The sequence below is a fragment of the Argopecten irradians genome, chromosome 7 (genome assembly GCF_041381155.1).
Source record: "Argopecten irradians isolate NY chromosome 7, Ai_NY, whole genome shotgun sequence".
NCBI lineage: Eukaryota > Metazoa > Mollusca > Bivalvia > Pectinida > Pectinidae > Argopecten > Argopecten irradians.
This window is the reverse complement of record NC_091140.1, coordinates 38,014,107-38,030,196: the sequence shown is the minus strand read 5'-3', so window position 1 is coordinate 38,030,196 and position 16,090 is coordinate 38,014,107. Positions and strand designations below refer to the sequence as shown.

Sequence of the window (16,090 nt, the reverse complement as noted above, 5' to 3'; positions counted from 1 at the left end):
TACCATTTATAGATTGAAAGGACGAACGATTGATATGCAAGTTTTGCGGTGTAATTTTACCAATTTTAGATTTTATGACATTCGTTCTTTTTGATAGATATACATAAACCCAATGCAGTCCTGACTGACAAATGTGCTGATGGGTACATGGAGTCAAAACATTTTGAGACAGATTCTGGGGGACAGAATCTAGTTACCATTAATGCCCGACTGGGTCTCTCGTAGTTGATCAATGCTGGTAATTGCTTCGATCTTAAACTTTTATAATGTCGTACGGTCGTAACCGAATGTCATCAGGACCAGTAGTAATAACATGAGGTACAGTTGATCAAGTTGGTACTTGAGTAGCTCTTAAATCAGAATAGACAGGGATCCGGATCAGACAATAACCGGTTTTGACCATTTAATCTGTATGTTAATAGCGATTTATCAAGCACGGATCCAGAGCATATTAATTTTATTTCACCTTTCACATACTAATAAACTTGAATTACTTAAGGATGTACTCATATGAGAAGTCAATATTTTCTTGAATTGAACTTTTTTTTTTTCTCAAATAAATTTGTGGAAATAGGAGTTCATACTATACAAAATGAAAGAAAAAATTATGGCAGTGTGCTCTTTTTGAGCAATTGTCACTCAAAGATACCTAGTTGACAAAATTATTGGATTTCATGGGAATTTTGCCGTTTTGACCATATACATAAGAGAGTAAAGCCATCATTTCCTAATGAGGTGTTTAGTATGGATGGATGTTTGCAGAATTTATTTTCCAGTTTCCATTTTTTTTTTAGCCAAATTTAACCCTTTATTGAAAAAAGTTCTGGTATTAAACTTATAAAAAAAAATTGTATATCAATTGGGGAAAGGTTGTTTTTTTCTAGATATGGGCAGAAAATGGGAGGCCCTTGTGTTTCGTGTTTTGCCCAATATAAAATATTTGTTATTTTTCAATATTTTCAAAGTGAAAAATAAAAGTGTTAAAATACCATTAAATGTAAAAATTGACAAAAGTGCATAAAATTTCACACAATAATCGTGTTCACTATATTTAATTACCACGCACCTAGTAAAGATTTACTGAAAGAAAATACGATACGAAAAAAAGCTGGTGTGCAGTGATGATTTAAGTTAACATTAGGCCCAAAGGGCATTAACGGTCATCTGACTATCTTGGCAATAGTAAAATTAATTATATATGGTGTTCACGTTGTCAGGACCATGTCATGATCATTTTCAATTTCCTTTCAAACAAATTTTATTTCAAACAAGAGGCCCAAAGGCCTTAACATATAGGAAATTAATTAGATATAGTGTCATGTTAGCCATCTTCGATTTGGGATCAACCAGAGATGTAAAAGTCAATAATCTTTGTACTGGGACCATGTCTGGATCATTTCATGCAAGTTTCAGCCAAATCACAACCGGTAAAACTTGAAAGAAGTTCAAAATGTGTTTTTAGGCTTTGGCAGCCATCTTGGATTTCAGATCAACCCGAAAAATAAACAACACTTTGTCGGGACCATGTCAGGATTATTTCATGCACGTTTGAAACTTGAGAAGATGTTCAAAATGTGTTTTCAAGATGGCGGCTGTGGCGGCCATCTTAGATTTCGGATCGAACCGAAAAAATAACAACACTTTGTCGGGACCATGTCAGGACCATTTCATGCAAGTTTCAGCATAATCGCACTGGTCAAACTTGAGAAGAAGATTGAAATGTGTGAAAAAGTTTCTTTGATTTATGTCGAAATGAGACTTTAACGTGACTGAAACCGCAGAGGAATACATCCTTAATAAACCGAATTGAATTGATTTTTTTTTCCTTCAGAAAATCCAACATGGCTTCCTCAGAATATCTACTGGTTGCTGCCATTGACTTCGGAACCACGTACTCGGGGTACGCATTCTCTTCTCTAAATGATTATAAGCGGGACCCATTGAAAGTTTCCGCCAACACCTGGACAGCGGGATCAGGGGAACTAATGTCTAAACAACCACGTGTGTGTTCTTTTTGAGCCTAACGGAACATTCCATTCCTTTGGATATGAGGCTGAAGACAAGTATTCTGATCTGGCTCTAGACGAGGAAGAAAATGGATGGCGTTACTTCCGACGATTTAAAATGACACTTTACGAAAACAACGCAAGTAGATTTATTTCTCAACCGATGAACCTTCGTTTGTTAATACATTATTTTCGTATGTAAATATCCTATCGTTTATAAAATTAAAACATGTGTATTATATGCCATGGGCTAGGAGGGTCCCACATGCAACCCCATCACCCCAAACCTCCGAATAAATATTTTTTCCGAACTTTATGACCCAATGATCTCAAATCAAAATGTTAACATTTATTAGTTGGGACGAACTTCCGGCTTTGATGTCGTAAAGATGGCCGCCATCTAGAATTTCATTAAAATTTGAAAAAATAGTCATAATATTGACATTTTTCAATCAATGAAGTCGACAAGTGAGATATAAATATTGGTTCGAAGTTGTTTTTTTTTTTTTTTTTTTTTTTTTTTTTTGGGGGGGGGGTGCATTTGGGACCCTCCTAGCTCATGGCCTATTATCATTCAGCGCTTACACAGAAGCTTTACGATTGAAGACGACCAGGGCCAGTCAATGCGGGCGATCAAGGTGTTTACAGCAGCCATCAAGTATCTCAAGGACCATATGATGGATACATGTGATAAACAGATGACAGGCATAAAGCCCACAGATATCCTCTGGGTCCTCACTGTCCCGGCTATCTGGTCTGACGCCTCAGAACAGTTTATGCGGGAAGCTGCTGAGGCGGTAAGCATTAATTCACGTAATAAATATATTCCAAAGTAAAACAGACATTTTGTCTTCTGTGTTTTCGTTGCTTTGACATTTTGAAACAAATTATTAATGACTAATTACTTCCTAGGAAATCACAAAAATATCATCCCTCAAAATAGAAATATAAAAAATAATTCTGTCTTTGTTTCAAGGCTGGTATTAGAGGGAATCGTCTAAAAATAGCCCTGGAACCGGAAGCTGCATCTTTTTACTGCAAGTACCTCCCTCTAGAACGGAGAGGAGGATGTGGAATTAAAGCACTTACTTCCGGTCAAAGTACGTCGTTTTAGACGCTGGAGGTAGGTATATAGATGGAAAGCATTAAGCACTAATGGCCCTGGTGGCAGTGTGAACATTTATTTACCAGAAGGTGTAATATTTTCCGAGGGTTTGTCTTGGGGAAATATTATATCTAAGGGAGAATAAACCTTCATATCACACTAGTTGGGCGCCAAATGGGACACTTGAAATTTTGTACACAAAACTCAATTTTGTGGAAAGAATGGAACTTGTTTAACAAAACTGATTTCAGATCAACATTTTTTGAAAATAAGTCAGATTAATTTTACTTTAACTTGACAGAAATATTTCACTAAATGATATATTTGCCCGAGACATTCTGGTCCCAACACCAGACTTAGACATTATGACAAATATATGTCTGGTTTTTGGCCCGAGCGCGGTGCTATATCAAAAGCTGGAACTCGCCGGCGCTGTTTGGTATTGTGCCAGGTCATCTCCTATTCCGACTGACCACCGAGAGGCGCCACTTACCTAGGTGTTTTCAACAAATGAAGTATTTATCTACCCAAATATAGCAATTCGTCGAAATTTGATGCGATTTGCATACTATGAAAAAATGGCGACGATGAAGAGGGAAATTTAAAGTTACGGAAAAGAAACTACTATGTTGACACAATAGAACGTGCATGGGTTATAAATTGGATGACTTCAACTAGATAAATTATTGATTTGTTGAAAAGACTAAAACCGACACGTAGTCTGACAAAAGTCAATTTTGTTAGGCAGCTTTTTTGGTACAAAATTGGATTTTGTGAATACAAAAATACAAAATTGATTTTGTCCCACAAAATCACTTTTCTCACACAATAAGTGTTTTCGTATAGAATAACATAAGCTATTTGTGGATATAATTCATCTCAGTGTAACAAAAATGAGTTTTGTAGTTGGAGTCTATTTCTGACATAACACTGTAAGCCGCTCACAGATTGGCTGGAAAGGAGGACATTATCCGAGATTTGAATTCGCATTTTGGAAACAAACAATGTGATACAGTGTAATGTTTACGGCCGCGTCTGTTTAAGTTGATATTTATAAATAAATGAGCTTACATTTTATGTAAAATAGAGATACATTTTAACAGTATAAAAATATATATATATATATATAAAGATATGAATGGTATAGAAAATTTCCATCTTATCTCTTTGAATGCACAGGGATTGAGAGACTCATCTAAAAGAGAACGTCTATTACAATATATTAAACAACAGAAATGTGACATAATTTTTCTACAAGAAACACATTATACTCTAGAGTTATTTCCCTTGATAGAACAAACATATGATGGACACATCTATAATAGTATTGGGAAAAGCGATAGTAGAGGAGTTTCAATTTATATTAATAAAAATGTGCATTATAATTTGATAGATCAATTTAAGTCTGAAGATGGTAGGATTTTGATGTTAATCTTGAAAATAAATAATAACACATATACATTAACAAATGTTTATGCACCAAATGAGCCGATAAAACGAAATGCATTTTTAAAAAAATTAAAAGAAAAGTTTAAATGAATTAAGTGTTGGAATAAATATCATTGGGGGAGATTTCAATGAAACTCTGAAACCAATTGACTGAAAAACAAATAATATCAAAAATAGAAAACCGGTGTTTGGTCTGACGGATCTAATTAAATCATTTACCCTCATTGATATATGGCGAAGTAAACATTCAAATACAATACAATACAGTTGGAGAAGAAAAAATGGAAAAGAAGCAAGCAGGATAGATTACTGGCTTATAGCAAAAGATTTCTTAAATAGAATTAACTCCTGTGATATAAGACCAGCTCAGATACGCTCAACTGATCATATGGCTATATCAATAAAACTGATAAATGTAGGCGAAACACGCGGAAAGGGAATTTGGAAAATGAACAACAGTGTGCTAAAAGACATAAACTTTACTGAAAAAAAATTAAAAATGTAATTGTAAATGCGAAAAAAGAATGTGGAAGGAGTAAGCTAAATAAAAGGCAAACATGGGATTATATAAAAATTCTAATTAAAGAAGCAACAATTGGTTACTGTAAAAATTTAAGTAAACAGAGGAAGGATAAAGTTATATACCTTGAAGAAAAACTTAAAATGGTTCATGAAAAAAATGAAAGTAAATCAGAAAAAGAAAATGAAGAGCAAATCCTTATATTGGAAAAAGAAATAGAAGAATATTATGAACACAAAGCACAGGGTGAACAAATTAGGTCAAGATGTCAATACATAAAAAAGGGAGAGAAACCAAATAAATACTTTTTAGGCTTAGAAAAACAAAGACAAGCTTAAAAAGTTATACATAAGGTTAAAGACAAGAATAATAAATTAGTAACGAAAAAGACTAAAATCCTGGATGTTATTCGTCTGTTTTACGAGGACCTATACAAAAGTAAAAATCCTAATGTAGAATCCATAAAGCAATATCTCAGAAATACAAATTGTCAAAACACCCTAAATGAATCGGAAAAGGCTATTTGTGATGGACCCCTAACAAAATCTGAATGTACACATGCTATCAAAAATATGAAAAAAATAAAAGCCCCGGTTTAGACGGTCTAACAGTAGAATTCTACGAGCATTTCTGGAGTATTATTGGAGATGATGTAATCAACGCCTTAAATGAAGGGTATTATGCAGGAGAAATGTCAGAGTCACAAAAAATAGGTTTACTTTCTTTAATATACAAAAAGGGTGATGAAACTTCATTACAAAATTGGAGACCGATCAACTTACTAAATATAGACTATAAAATTGCAGCATTTGTATAAGTTCAAAGATTGAAAAAAATAATGCCTAAAGTTATACATACAGATCAAAATGGTTACATCAAAAATAGGTTTATTGGGTTTAATATACGACAAATACAAGATGTGATAGACTATGCTGAAAAATTTGGAACAGATAGCGCAATTTTATTTTTAGATTTTAAAAAGGCCTTTGATACTATTGAATGGGTATTCATGCTAGAAGCTTTAGAAAAAATTGGTTTTGGAAAATCTTTTATCTCTTGGGTACAGACACTGTACTATGATATATACGGGTGTATTTCCAACAATAATTATGTATCTGATACATATAAAATCTCACGAGGAATAAGACAAGGCTGTCCATTGGGTTGTTTGATCTTTGTGATTGCAGTTGAAATTATGGCAATAAATATAAGAGAAAACCAAAACATCAAAGGGGTTAAAATTTAAAAGAAAAATAATGAAAATTTCCCAATTAGCAGATAATACAACATTATTTGTAAAATCGAGTGATATAAAAGAAGCAATAAAAGAAATTGAGAACTTTGGTATACATTCTGGGCTTGAGCTTAATAAAGAAAAATCATAAGGTCTTTGGCTTGGTAAGACAAGAACAAAAAGAGGTTTATGGTATAAAGATGACAAGAGAAAACATCAAGTCTCTAGGTGTGATTTTTGGTGTTAAAGTTGTATGGTCTATAACTTTCGCTCTTTTGGTCATAGTGAAAACTGTTTAAGTGTTATACAAATTTTTCTCCGTCTGCCTGAGGTTTAAACTTTCTAATTTTACCACTTTTTATAAAGTTGCAGCACTGGAAGTATCTTTAATTATAAAACTAAAAAATCTTTTTAACGTGTACACGTAAAAATAGGCTCGAAAGATGCCGAATCATTCCGAACTCTTCCGAACATCGTCGCGACAATCTCGAAGTAAAACGAGAGTTGTAAAACCAAGAAAAAATATCAACAATTTTTCATAAACAAAATATGTGGTCTACAAAGAAAATAATGCTCGCACATTAAAATATTTGATACACACAAGATTTTACGGTAATGTGTAAATTGGATGTTTTCAAATACTCAATATGTGGACATTATACTAGCATGATTTGCTCATATAGGCCAGAAGGAAAACGTAAACAAACACATGTGTGCTTACGCTAGTTACCTGGCTCACCACGTGCAGGTCGTGTCGAACGTCAGTCACGTGATACGATAAGGAATCCGACAAAACCCGAAGTCACTGAACATGGCGGTGATTGAAGGCGCTTTATTCAAAACCAGGAATATATGATTCCTAGATTTCGGCTCTCTTATAGCCGACATATGCTTTTGGGGAGCCAAATCATCAAGTTACATGTCAATGTTTAAATATCAAATGTTTAAGTTACATATCGTTTCAGTGAAATAAGCAGCAATACAACTTTAAAAATAAAGAAGTAGAGAGCAAATGAATTGGGAAAAAAATATAAATGCTATCAATTATCTCATAAAAAACTGGAAAAAAGAAAAAATGACACTAATTGGAAAAGCTACTATAATAAATGCATTAATCATACCTAAAATAACCTCCTGGCAACAGTTCAACATATAAATAAATATCAAATAAAGACACTGGAAAAAATAATATTTGGATATCTATGGGATGATAAACCAGACAAAATTAAGTGAAATGAACTGATAAATGAAAAAGATAATGGGATTTGAACATAAGAGATATTGAAACGCATACAGAAATGCTCAGGATTACATGAGTGAACAGACTATTTGACACAAAAAATACTTTTTCGAACTGGACAATAATACCTAAACTCTATTATGATAAATTTGGTAAAAATTCACTAATATTCAGATGAATATCAAATCACTTAAAAAGATACATGATATTGAAGAGATCCCAGCTTTTTATAAAAAAAATACTACAGTCTTGGATTAAATTTAGATCACAAGAGCGAAATGCTTCACCAACATACGTGCATAATGAGATAATATGGGGTAACTCCAGCATTACTTACGGGGGTAAATCTATTATTGTTAAAAATTGGATCGACAGTAATATAATACAAATAAAAAAATTATTTGATGAAACCGGAAAAATTGACAAAAGGCAAAACAATCTTGACATATATAGTATGTTTATAGCAGACATGACATTTTATTCTAAGAATTTCATTCAACGTGGTCTATTATAATTAGAATACATTGTGATACAAAGTAATAATCTAATTGTTCAGCTGCAATTTTGAATATCCACTTGATATACACCGATCTTCGTCTGTAGTATCAACAACACTAACTTCTTTAAAAAATACATTCCAATGACAATGGATCACTTGAAATAACACAAAAACAGCATCGACATAGCTTCAACAGGCACTTTTTAGAATAAATCCAACTGTTGCTGAAAAGAAATAATAGCAAATCAAAATAATTTATAGTGTCAATTACATTTGATTTTAAACTGAATATGATTTTGTATTATTTCATATGAACTACATTTAGTTGCATGTACATGTATGACAATGTGTAAACATTCAATGTGAAGTACTTTTGTTTACATTAATTGGTATAAAATGTACAGGATATTAACGTAGAAAACTATTTAAATTACAATTTACCGGTAGTTTGTAACTTTGTATCTTAAACTGCTGGAGTATGAAAGATTTATTTATCGGGTGGTGTAGTGGTTAAGCCACTCGCCTATTTCACCTAGCCGGCCGGGGTTCGATCCCCGGCACGGACGTGAAAAGGTCAGAGGTCACCTGCCCGATCACGTGGGTTTTCTCCGGCACTCCGGTTTCCTCCCACACTAAGACCCCTCGCGCGCTTATATCCGGGCAATCGAGAGTGATTTACATAAGTTGTATAAACTTGTTTCTCAATCGATGTAAAATATTTATTTACATGTAGAGAGCAGCCAGGGCTAGAGTGTAAGCTTACTAGACTCCCAGGACCCTGTGCTAGAAAATGGTAATAACAATACAAAAATGTATTTTGGAGAAAGGGTCTTTTTATAATAATATAAATTAAAGATGCTCCACCGCAGACAAATGGTATATTTTCCACTATCAAAAAACAGGAGCAGACGATTTAGTATTTTTCTTCAGTTACAAAAAATACTTACTTTACACCATTGCCACCATTGAAAAGTTTGAGCTTCTAATTTTACTTCAAGTTAAGAATACAAAAAATAATTAATTGCATCCCGAAAAAATTCCGTGGCACTATATCCTATATGGAATGAAGTACTGATTGCGGACGCATCAAGGGCGAAATAAATTATTTTATATTAATTTTTGTGTTAATTAGGCATATATATACAGGATTAAACACCAATTATTGTTCAAATGATGAATATCATTTATGCTCTGTCGGCGGTTGAGCATCTTTAAGCAGTTCACTTACCTGAAATAGTAGACAACTGTTTATCTTTACCAACCAAGTGTAGACTATATCTAGCTTAGTGGACCACGTGTAGACGCCAACATGTGGATACTGTGCTTCGCGTGAAATTACTGACTTCCGGGTGGTATTAAGAGTTACCTCCCTTAATATAAGGTATCACGACATAAATCTGTAGGTTCTAGGCCTAGTTATGTATGAAAGTGGGAATGATGAATGGATCTCCTTCTGTGAGAGGACACTAAATGTATAATAATTACATGCCTATTATGAATAAACTTTTATGTTAAAAATAAATAACTAAATAAATAAATGAGCTTTGAAATTACTGTTTCGGGTATGTTTTGGATAAATTTTGCCTTTTGGACGAAAATATCGATGTTACAAGTCATATTCTTTACGTAGATAGGTAATAAAAATACTCCCGTGAAAGAATATGCTCTGATTTGAATGTAAACTGGTCTTCTGCAAAGGTATAGTGTTCTCATTAAATCTTGAAACAATTGAACAAATAAATCATGATAGCAAACTCTGTCAGATAAACAAACTTCTAAGATACTGGACTTGTCGCGAACTTATTGCAATTAGACATACTTCTCTCATAAAAAACACTCATATTAAACAAATTTGTACTTTTGTTTTCCACACTTTCAAACTCGTCAAAATATTTTCTTACTAAAATAAATAAGATTTTGTTTGGTTTTATATGGAGCTTTAAGTCAAACGGGACACTCTAATTGCATGTAGGGAAAATGGAGGTTTGAAGATGACTCACGTTTTATCTTTTATCTAATATTTACCGCAGGGATATACATATTGGACGACCGCACGACCCCGCATATGATATGACACCGTAAAGATTTTTGATACAAACTATGAGTACATACATTAACATTTCTGATCATGATGTTAATGAACGTAGTAAGCTTATAAAATAAATTATCAACTGAATCGTTGTTTGGGCGGAAATCATGTCAGTAGTCATTGTACGACGATCGGGCACCATTGCGGTTACACGAATCCTTCATGGGGACCCATTATAGCTAACACCTGCTTCATTCGTTGACTATAAAGAGTCTATTTATAGTTCATTATCACAAATTAAAATTTCTCTTATTACTCGCTAATTAATCAGGTTTATGTTAACAGAATGTTTATCATACCATCTTTTGATGTATTTAATCACTTGTTTCCTCCTTACACATTGATGAGTGTATACATGTCTGTGTAGATTCTATAAATAGCAACAGACAATTTTTCCCTAATCCTAATTACTCGCTAAGTAATCAAGTTACTGCTACAATAATCTTTTCAACTCAAGCTTAGCAACATATCTTTAAATTTAATCAATTATTTCCTACATGCATCACAATAACTGAAATCGTTGACGAAAGACAAACATTGCATAAAAATTGCAATCGGACTACGTCGAGAGAGGTAAAAAGTGCGTATTTTTCGGAAATAAAGGAATATATTACTTATCTTTTGATAATTTATTTCCTATGATCATAAGGAACGTTAACATGTATCAGAATCTTGAGTAAACTGGGTATATTCTGCACTTAAATGGTATACAGTTTTTTTTATTCAAATCATATATTAATGTAAGTTTATTTTTAGCCAACTATCATAAGATGGTGGGATAATCAAATTGCTTTTCGTTCGTGGTCCGTACTTCCGTCCGTACGTCCTTTAACAATTATTGTTTTTGCTATTTCTAAGAAAGTATTCTAAGAAAGTACTGAAGGGATCATTCTCAAAATTCATATGTAGGTTACCCTAGGGCCGTAGTTGTGGATATCCTTTCGAGGGCCGGCAGGATTCGAACTTGACTCAATTTTGATAGTAGGTTATAACAAATGCCATCTATGAAAGCAGTTTGCATCTAGATTTCGGTTTAATGCCATTTTCACGATGATAACAAACAGTACACACTACAAACAAGCAAAAACAGTCACCAGAAGTCCCCTAAAGGTCACCACGCACGGGTCATGGGAGGCAGAAACCTGCGCGTGGGACCTTTTTTTTTTTAAATCGGTGCTATTTCCCCCCTTCCTTTTCCCTTTCTCTCTATTTTCTCTTACTGTGATATCTCTTCTATCGTTTAAGACCATCTGCATGTCTGTATCTTGATAATTAAGCTCACAGCGACAGGTTTCCGGGCACACATTAAAATCCGGATTTCAGACCTCATTTTTTGACATATTTGGGCATGTTCAAAGGTGATTTGTGACGTCACTAATGCAATGACCGAATCAATATTGACATGCAATATAGGGATGAACATCTCCTTTTCAGAAAAAACTAGTATTAAGTTTTCAACGGTCTCAGTGGGGCTCCAGAAGGGTGCATGAAATGGGGCAAATGAATAATTACGAATAAATACGTTAGGCCGTCCCATGGATATTGCGTTTTGGGAGCGATCGAACAACAAGATGGCTGTCAGGCAGCCCTCTTCGATTTTGAAAGTTAAATATTGTTATCGATATTTCTCAGAAAGTACAGAATGGATCATTCTCAAATTCCATGTGTAGGTTACCCTAGGGATTGTCTTTTGAGACCGATCAGTCAACAAGATGGCCGACAGACAGCCATCTTGGATTTTCATAGTTAAAGATTGTTATCGCCATTTCTCAGAAAGTATTTAATGGATCATTCTCAAATTTCATATGTAGGTTACCCTAGGGCCCTAGTTGTGCATATGACGTTTTGGGACCGGTCGGTCGACAAGACGTCTGCCAGCCAGCCATCTTGGATTTTGGTAATTGAAGGTTGTTACTGCTACTTCTCAGAAAGAACTGAAGGGATCGTTCTCGAATTCCATATGTATGTGTCCCTTAGCCCTAGCTGTGCATACTGCGTTTTGGGACCGATCGGCCAACAAGATGACCGCCAGGTAGCCATCTTGAATGTTGATAGTAAAAAATTGTTACTGCTATTTCTCAGAAAGTACTGCAGTGATATGTCTCAACATCACATATGTTGGGTCCTAGTTGTGCATCGTGCATTTTGGAAACGATCGGTCAACAAGATTGGTGAGAGGCCACCATCTTGGATTTTGATAGTTGAAATTTGAAAAGTAGAGAAAGGATTCATCTGTCAATGGTCAAACATATATCAATCTTTGGTGGTCGCCAATTTCCCTCTGGGATCTCATATCTATTAATCTACTCAAATACGATTAATGGAGATTTGTTGATTAAATGATGACATCTATGTTCTTAAGAATACACCACAATCTAACATGTTCCGGGGTCAGCGTCGGTGTCTAAAATTGGAATATTAAGTAATTGGGGTATGAACGTTTATAACGTTTATGAATCCTTTATTACATACACATGTATTTGTTTCATAACTTAACCATATCTTGGTATTAACCTTTTTACCATGACATTTTTAAGACTTATGATTATATAAGTATTCACTCCATACTCTTCTTATTTGTATCATGGATTCATTATATGTCTAGGGTGTTATTGTTGCAAACTAATGTAGTAATAGTTTTAAACATTATTGTTTTTAAAAGTTTGTTTACATGTAGGTTTAGCAGGTTTAGTTATTCCTCGTAGTAAATCGGGCGCTTCCCCCTTTTTCGCGGGCTGATTGGTCAATTATTTTGTTGGATGCTGCTGAAACCCCTCTCATCAGTCAGCGATATTGGACTTTGGAGATTACAGCAAACTTCAGAGACATTTTTGTCTGACTTTTAAACAAAAAGAAGAAAAACCTGTAGATCCCATGTTTTAAGCTAACTAGAATTTTGTTTGTTGAAGGGGCGGCGCTTTTTGTTAACCCAATAAATTCTCAGTAAGCCTACTTTAGGTTGGTCATTTACATTCATATTTATCGTCGTGTTATTCTTGTGCCAGTTTGTAGATGCATAAAGGTTTGTACACAATAAATATTTCCTTTCCGCCGATCCCATTCAATACATATATTTACCAGAGGTCTGAATGATGGAGAATGTTGTTATGGCAAAATGTCTTTTAAACAAAGCACAATTTGGGAATGCATAGTTTTCATCATGTGACGGTAGGCTGTGGATATTTTCAAAGTGCTATTTGGTGTTTTACAAAACAAGAGCGATGAGAAAGCGTCAAATTGTCATTTGGATTGTGATCTAAGTTTCAACTCACAGAAATGTTTTAGAGCCCTTTATAGCATTTCATAGCTTTATGTTATTTACATAACTATGACTGTAGATTTGGGGCCCGGATGCAAAATTGTATTTTGATGCTCGCTCTAACCACACAAAACATGCCATATGCAAATGCAAAAACTACGTGTATTTTATTATGTGGCTTATGACAAACAACGTGTTATCAATTTGTACTTTTATTGTACAATATAGTTTTTGAAGTATAATGGTTTATGACAAACACAAATATATTTCTAGGTGGTACGATAGACATCACGGTACATGAGGTACAGCGGGATGGATCACTAAAGGAAATCCACAAGGCCAATGGTGGAGACTGGGGAGGTACCAAAGTGGACCACGCCTTCCAACTTCTATCAGAAATCATTGGCAATTGCGCATTTCAACGATTCATTAAAAAATAACAAAACAGACATGGTCGAGTTCTTCCGCGATTTCGAAGTGAAAAAGCGATAATTAAACCCAACGCTCGTTCTGATGAAAAAGTTACCTTCAAGGTTCCACCAAGTATGGATTATGCTTGTAGAGATGAGAATGGCCAGGATTTTGCAACCATTTTGAAATCAAAGCCGAATTTCAAAGGGACCATTTCTCGTGTTAAGGATAAGCTGAGGATGAGCGGCGATAGAGCAAAAGAACTCTTCAAGGACCCAGCAAGGCATATCGTAGACCATTTGAAGAATCTTTTAAGAGAGCCTTCAGCTAGAGGGGTGTCAAGCATCCTAATGGTAGGAGGATTTTCGGAGTCGCCCGTCCCTCAGGATGAAATAAAGAAAAACTTTCTAGATCTCCGAATGATTGTGCCACAAGATGCAGGGCAAGCAGTTCTCAAGGGAGCTGTTATCTTCGGGCACGAACTAAGGGCGATCATGTCGATAGTTTGTAAGTACACTTACGGGGTAGATACGAGAGTTATATTTGATGAAGACTTGCATGACATTTCTAAGCGTGTCGTTGACTCAATTGGAATAGCAAGATGCGAGGACATATTCGATGTGCATGTACGGGAGGGAGATTCTATTAACATTGGTGAACCACAGGTTAAACAGTCGTACAATCCTGGAAGACCTGATCAAACTGGTATGAAGTTCGGGGTGTACATCTCCAAAAAGGAGGAACCCGATGTATGTGACAGATCCAGAATGTACAAAGATAGGACAGTTCAGGATCGATATGCCAGATACATCTAAAGGTCGAGACAGGTCTGTCTGGGTACAGATGACCTTCAGTAAGACAGAGCTCGAAATCGAAGCTACAAACGAAAATACTGGGGAGTCGGTTACCGTGGCGTTCGATTTTTTGTAGCGACATCAGTGTAGAACACTACAAACGGACATTTGAAGCGGTAACAAATATAAACGCTTTTTGCACCAGACATTTTATGTGAAGATATAACATTTTTGTATGTAGCTAATACAGTATAGCTCCTCAAACTAACATTCCATAAATACCTCCATCCGTCGAATTGATCGCATGGTCCAACTTATGCCCTATATATTTAAAATGACGAACCTCCGGATAGCTCAAACCGCTGTTACCGAATGACCTTTTTCCCTCGAAAAGAATTGTGTACCCTTTCTATCAAGGACATAAGTGTAGTATGTTAAAATAGATAATAATAATTATGAAAATAGTTAAAATGCTGTAAAACGCTGAAATGCAAATGTTATTGACATGTATGTTTGTCATTGTTGAGATGACTGTAATATGACCAACCTCTGATGACTTGAATACCACGATTTCATTCAAAATCGGGTCCCCAGCTGTTGTTTGGGTTAAATAGATAATTTGGACTTCCATTGTGCTTAACATCTGACAATAAAATATTCTAAAATGAAACAAAAAAATTACTATCAATGCTAAGATATAATGTCACGATTAATATAATATATAAAGATAACATCATATTTTTCAACGATTTAGGTTTTGTGGTAATACTGTAGGTATTTACCGTTTTAATAATACATACATAATGTAGATTCTATATCCATTTCTATTAACCTTTTGAAAAAATATTTTAGTAAGATCAACTTGTTTTTTCCCCATATTGTTTATCTAACATCTAATTTGTTTTATCATATTGTTACTTTCATTACATAACATGTTGATACAATACCTTATTAAGAATAAAGATATGGGTATTTCTAAATAACAGTCATGCCAATATATCACCTTTGACCTGCTATATACGGACTTTTAAGTTTTGCTATTTTTTGTTTAGTTTTATTCACTTAATATTTTGTCATTAATTATTCAATTCTGAGTTCTTATATAAATATGATTATACAACTTTGTTTAGTGGACTAGAAGTGAAAATAAAACATGACTTATAGATTTGATAGTATATTCATCTGAATATTAAGTAATGATTTTATCTACTGTGAAAGCTGTAGATGATTTTTGTTAATTGATGTTGTTTTAATTAGTATTCTTAAGTCTATCTTATTTACTTAATAAAATATTTCACAGTTTCTTAGACAGTTTTGTTTCTTTTAGAAATGGTTTTACGGAACGAATATTTGGTAAAATGGAATACTTTAATTTTACCTTATATTCATTGTAAGAATATATTTCTTGAAAATAAACGATAAAACACCAATGCGATATGTGATTCAGATAACATGTGGAATTAAAACTTCACACTATTTGGACC

The 16,090-nt window shown here is 34.2% G+C and overlaps 1 pseudogene; it reads left to right on the top strand.

The window, feature by feature from the left end:
* The first annotated feature begins 1,837 nt into the window (after positions 1-1,837).
* LOC138326936 (heat shock 70 kDa protein 12B-like) lies at positions 1,838-15,718 on the top strand (annotated as a pseudogene).
* The last annotated feature ends 372 nt before the right edge of the window (positions 15,719-16,090 follow it).